This window comes from Dipodomys ordii, unplaced genomic scaffold, assembly GCF_000151885.1.
Source record: "Dipodomys ordii isolate 6190 unplaced genomic scaffold, Dord_2.0 Scaffold212, whole genome shotgun sequence".
NCBI classification, from domain to species: Eukaryota; Metazoa; Chordata; class Mammalia; order Rodentia; family Heteromyidae; genus Dipodomys; species Dipodomys ordii.
In genome coordinates this window covers 1,081,432-1,087,511 of record NW_012267428.1, presented here as the reverse complement: position 1 = coordinate 1,087,511, position 6,080 = coordinate 1,081,432, and positions in this window count along the sequence as shown.

Genomic DNA, 6,080 nt, shown 5'->3' with positions numbered 1-6,080 from the left:
TCCTCAGATCTCAGACTCCTTATTAGCTAGGATTGCAGGCATGAGCCATTGATGCTGGGTTTAGTTATTTCTTTTTTAAAAAATAAAACAATTAGGCTGGAAATGTAGCTTAGTGGTAGAGTGCTTGCCTAGCATACATGAAACCTTGGATTTGAATCCTTAGTACCACATAAACAGAAAAAGCAGGAAGTGACATTGTGGCTTAAGTGGTAGAGTGCTATCCTTGAGCAAAAGAAGCTCAGAGACAGTGCCCAAGCCCGGAGTTCAAGCCCTAGGACTGGCAAAAATAACAATAAAAATTATATATTTATTTATTTTGTTGGTTGTGAGGCTTGAACTCTGGGCCTGGGCGCTGTCCCTGAGCTCTTCAGCTCAAGGCAAACAATCTACCACTTGAGCCACAACGCCACTTCTAGTTTTCTGGTGGATGGTTGGAGATAAGAGTCTCATGGGGAATTTCTTGCTCAAGCTGGCTTTGAACCACAATCCTCGGATCTGTCTCTTGTGTAGCTAGGATTACAGGTGTGAGCCACCAACGCCCAGCAAATTATATATTTATTTGGGATTTATATGTGTTTTATATTCTTGTTCAAGGAAACTAGAAATAACAGACTTGGATATTTTAACTTCCTTGTCTCCATTGTCTTTTTATCTGTTGTGGGGTCTGGGCACTGTCCCTGAGCGTCTCTGTGCCCAAGCTAGTGTTCTACCACTTGAGCTATAGTGTCACTTCCAGCTTTTTCTGTTTATGTGGTACTGAGGATTCAAATCCAGGGCTTCATGAATGCTAGGCAAGCACTCTACCACCAAGCCACATTCCTATCCCATGTTTTGTGGTGGTTTTTGTTTTTGTTTTTTGTCAGTCATGGGGCCTGAACTCTGGGCCTGGGCAGTGTCCCTCAGCTCTTCAGCCCAAGGCTAGCACTCTATCACTTGAGCCACTGTGCCACTTCCAGCTTTTTCTGCTTATGTGGTGCTGAGGAATCGACCCCAAGGCCTCATGCATGCAAGGCAAGCAAGCACTCTACCACTGAGTCACCTTCCTAGCCCTTGTGTTTTGAGTTTTTAAACACTATTATTACATTTGCTTTTTGGCTGACACATTAAAAAATAAAAATTATACATACTGATGATATACTGTGAGGTTTTTTTGACAGTATTAGATCTCACACTTACTTGACTTCCTTGCTCAGCTAGCGCTCCACCACTTGAGTGTTGCCTCCAACCTTGCTTTTTGCTGGTTGTGTTGGAGATGGAGTCTCATGGATTTTTGTAAATTCACCATCCTGTATTATTTGTCCAGCTGTTCCACTATTATTTGTTGAAAGGAATTTTCTCTCACTGAATAGTTGTGGCACCTTGTTGAAAATTCAGTTGACTGTCATGTATGGGTGTGTTTCTGGATTACTAGTTCTATTCCTCCAAACATTCTTTGATGCGCTTTATCACTTTTATATGGACTGGTGTTATCTTTCATATGTACAATCTATATGTAGTCTATGTAAGGCTGTGAGTTTGAGTCCCAGCAATGCAAGAAGAGAAAAGTAAAAGTAAAGATAAAAGGAGAGGGGCTGGGAAGGTGGCTCAGTGGTAGAGCGCTTGCCTTGCATGCCTGAGGCCCTGGGTTCGATTCCTCAGCACCACATAAACAAAAAGAGAAAAGCCGGAAGTGGCGCTGTGGCGCAAGTGGTAGAGCGCTAGCCTTGAGCTGAAGAGCTGAGGGACAGCGCACAGGCCCAGAGTTCAAGCCCCACAACCGGACCCAAAAAAATAAAAAAAGATAAAAGGAGAAAAGAGGAAAGGAGAGGGGAGAAGAGCAGAAAAGAATAAAAAAGAAAAAGAGGAAAGAAAAGACGGTTCAGTTGGGCATGTGTACTCACATTCCCAGCTATGAAGCAGGCTGAGACAGATGAATGCTGTGAGCCAGGAGTTCATGCCAGCCTGGACAAAATAGTGACATCCTGTCTCTTAAACAAAAGCACAAACTATATTCACCTATAAAAATAAATATTTGAAGAGATATATATGTTTAATGTGTTAAACATTATACTTGTTATATATTTATAGATATATTCCATGGCCAGGCACCAGTGGCTCACGCCCATAATCCTAGCTACTCAGGAGGCTGAGATCAGCTGAGATCAGCCTCCTGAAACCTGTTTTGAGACCAGCCTGAGGCAGAAGAGTTTGCAAGACTCCATCTCCCAAATAACCAAAAAGGAACAGATGGCATTTTCAAGAGACAAAGTATCAGTAATGAAAGAAAAAGCTAAGTGAAAGTATGAGTTCAAGCCCTAGCACCACACCCACACACCCCCCCCACACACACAATGTGGAACAGGGTGTCAGTGGCTCACACCTGTAATCCCAGCTACTTAGGAGGCTGAGATTTGAGAACTGCTGTTTGAAACCAGCCCAGGTAGGAAAGTCCATAAGACTCTTATCTCCAATAAACTATGTCCCCCAAAACCTGAAATGGAGCTCTGGCTCAAATTGTAGTGTGCTAGTCTTGAGCAAAAGAGATCAGGGACAACTAGCTCCTGGGTTCAAGCCCCAGGACCAACACCCCCCCAAAAAAAGTGGAAGCTACCATCTACCAAAGGATAAATAAATAAAACATAGCAAAGCAATGCCCTGAACTATTGCTTGATCATAAAAAAGTACTTATACTCCAGCAAATTAATAATATATTAGTTTTATAACTCTGTGTGTGTGTGTGCGCATATGTGTGTGCTAATCCTATGGCTTGAGCTTGTGCTTAGCTTTTTTGCTCAAGGATGGCACTCTACAACTTGAATCACATCTCCACTTCTGGCTTTTTGCTGGTTAATTGTAGATTAAGTCTTATGGAGTTGTCAGAAATCTAACCAGACTGCCTTCTAATCTCAATCTTCTGAATACCTAGAATTAGAAGCATGAGCCACCAGTACCAGGTCCTATAGTGTGTGTGTGTGTGTGTGTGTGTGTTATTGGGAATTGAGCCGGTGGCTTCATGTATGTTAATCAACTGCTCTACCACTGAACTATATCCCCAGCCCTAGATTCAGCAGATTTGAATCATTTTTCACCAGCTTTTGTAGTTATAACTATACAGTTGTCTTATTATTTCATAATAGGACAAAAGAGGATTTACTGATCCCACTATTTAAACACTGTAAATGAACGTTTGTGCAAACAACCTTTTCATATATTTGGAGTTCTTCCTTTAGAAATGATTCCCAAAGTACAATAATTGGTCAAAATAGAAGTACTAGGTTAAAGTTTATTGACTTGTGCTGTGGTCCTTTCTCAAAGAGTTAAGTGGCCTCGTGTCTGGCTAATTTTCCTGATGCTTGAGGATGTTATACACAGATGGTAGAAAGGAGAAGGTGGTGGTGCTTCAAGGGAGCTGGCCGACCAAACACCAGCAGAACAAAAGCCTAGGTAACTGGCCCTTTCCTAGAACTGTCTGGGATGCTCAAACCCCCGATTGGCTAAGGCAAACCTTGTGAAATCTATCAACTTCCCTGAGAAATCAGATAATGGTTCAAACACCCAGACTCAATATGGTAATTTCCATACAAGCAGAAAGAACAGTTTACAAGAAATAACAAATAGCCCATAAACAGGTGAAAAAATACTCAGTCTCTACTTATAGTCAAATGTAAAGCAAAAATGAAATTCCATTTTTTTTCTGATCTGTCAATTTGGAAACAAATCAAAGTTTGGTAATACCTAGTGCTTAAAAGTTTGTGAAAAAATAGGTGTTTTCATACATTGCTGCTGTGAGTGTAAACAGGTTCACCTCTTCCAGAGGGCAATTTAACAATGTCTGTCAACATTTGGAATACTTGAGTCAGCATTTCCCTAACTAGTAATTTGCCCTAGGGAAATATTGGCAAAATATGCTCAAATCATGAGTAAATATGTTCACTACAATATTGTAATAACAATTTTGGAAAACACTCAGACATTCCTCAGCATAAGACCTATTAAATACATTTGTATATTGGACAGTATGCAATCATTAAAACATTTTTTAAAACCCACAATATGCATGACAATATGATCTCATGTGTGTTAAATTTTAAGAATTGAGAGACAGGTATACATAGATTGTGTGTGTGTGTGTGTGTGTGTGTGTGTGTGTGTGTGTGTGTGAATTCAGGGCCTAGGTACCATCCCTTTTTCACTCAAGGCTAGCACTCTACCACTTGAGCCACAACTCCACTTCCAGCTTTTTGCTGATTACTTGGAGATAAGAATCTCACTGACTTTTCTGCTTAGGCTGACTTCAAACTGCAGTCTTCATATCTCAGCCTCCAGAGTAGCTACAGTTACAGGTGTGAGCCAGTGGTACCTAGCAAACTCATCATCTTACATCTATAATCTAAGCTATTGGAGAGGCAGAGATTGGGAAGATCTGATTGAGAGCCAGCCCAGGCAAAAAGTTCTCAATACCAGGACCTCCATGTCAACCAATAGCTGGGTGTGGTAGTGTGTATCTATCATCTAAGCTACAGCAGGGAAGATTGTGGTGTAGTTATCCTGGACAAAAAGTGAGACTTTATCTCAAAAATAATGAGAATAAAAAGGGGCTAGAGGTGAGGCTCAAATGGTAGAATGCCTGCTTAATAAGTATGAAATCTTAAAAAAAAAAGTATGAAGTCTTTAGTTCACACTCAAGGACTGCCAAAAATTCATACATGCATGCATAAATACATAAATAAATAAAAAGTCTTTGGAAAGTAAATAACAAACATGGAGAGGGGCTGGGAATGTGGCTCAATGGTAGAGTGCTTGCCTTGCATGCTCTGGGTTCGATTCCTCAGTACCACATAAACAGAAAGGGCCAGAAGTGGCACCGTGGCGCAAGTGATAGAGTGCTAGCCTTGAGCAAAAAGAAGCTCAGGAGCAGTGCCCAGGCCTTGAGTTCAAGCCCCAGGAATGGCAAACAAACAAACAAACATGGAGAGATAATAGAGAGGGAGATGAGGGATCTCTTATATTTGGGAGATAATGCTTGTCCTGACACAGGACAACCTTGTGTTAGCTACATTAATAAAACCATTGGGCCAGGTGCTGGTGGCTCACACCGGTAATCTTAGCAACTCAGGAGGCTGAGATCTGAGGATCTCAGTTTGAAGCCAAACTGGTCAGGCGTCTAAGAGAATCTTATCTCTAATTCTTTTTTTTTTTTTGGGTCCAGTTGTGGGGCCTGAACTCTGGGCATGGGCACTGTCCCTCAGCTTTTCAGCTCAAGGCTACCACTCTACCACTTGAGCCACAGCGCCACTTCCAGCTTTTTTTTCCTTTTTGCTTATGTGGTGCTGGGGAATCGAACCCAGGGCCTCATGCATGCAAGGCAAGCGCTCTACCACTGAGCCACCTTCCCAGCCCTCTTATCTCTAATTCTCAGCTAGAAAATGGGAAGTGAAGCATGGCTCAAGTGATAGAGCACTAGCCCTGAACAAAAAAGCTCAGAGAATGCCCAGGCCCCGAGTTCAGGCCCTAAAATCAGCAAAAACAAACAAAAAAATGCCATTGGGATATTTGGGGTTTTGAATCCCTCAGAGCAGTTTTGTTTCTTCTTCCCAACAAGGTCCTTAGTGGTGAATAGTGTTAATAACACAATTTTCACTCTATCAAAATGTCTAGTGTTATTGTCCCTCCAAGAGTCCTCTTTGGTCCATTTCTAACCTTAAGCCTGGGGTATTCATGCTATCACTAGGGCTTGAACTCAGGTCCTCTTGCTCACTGAGCTGCTTTTGCCTAAGGCTAGGGCTCTACCACTTGAGCTACGGTACCACTTCCAATTTTTTCTTAGTTTATTGGAGATAAGAGTCCCACAGATTTTCCAGATTGGCTTTGAATCCTGGTCCTCAGATCTCAGCCTCCTGAATAGCTAAGATTACAGGTGTGAGCTACCAGTGTGTGATTAAGTCACATTCACTAGATTCATCCATACTGTTGAGTGCTCTATGTTGCTTATTTCCATTTCTGTAAAATATTCCATTACGTGGATAGCCCACAATTTACTTAACCATTCAAATTTGATGGTGGATAATTTGGGTGCTTTCTTTTTTTTTCTTACCAGTCCT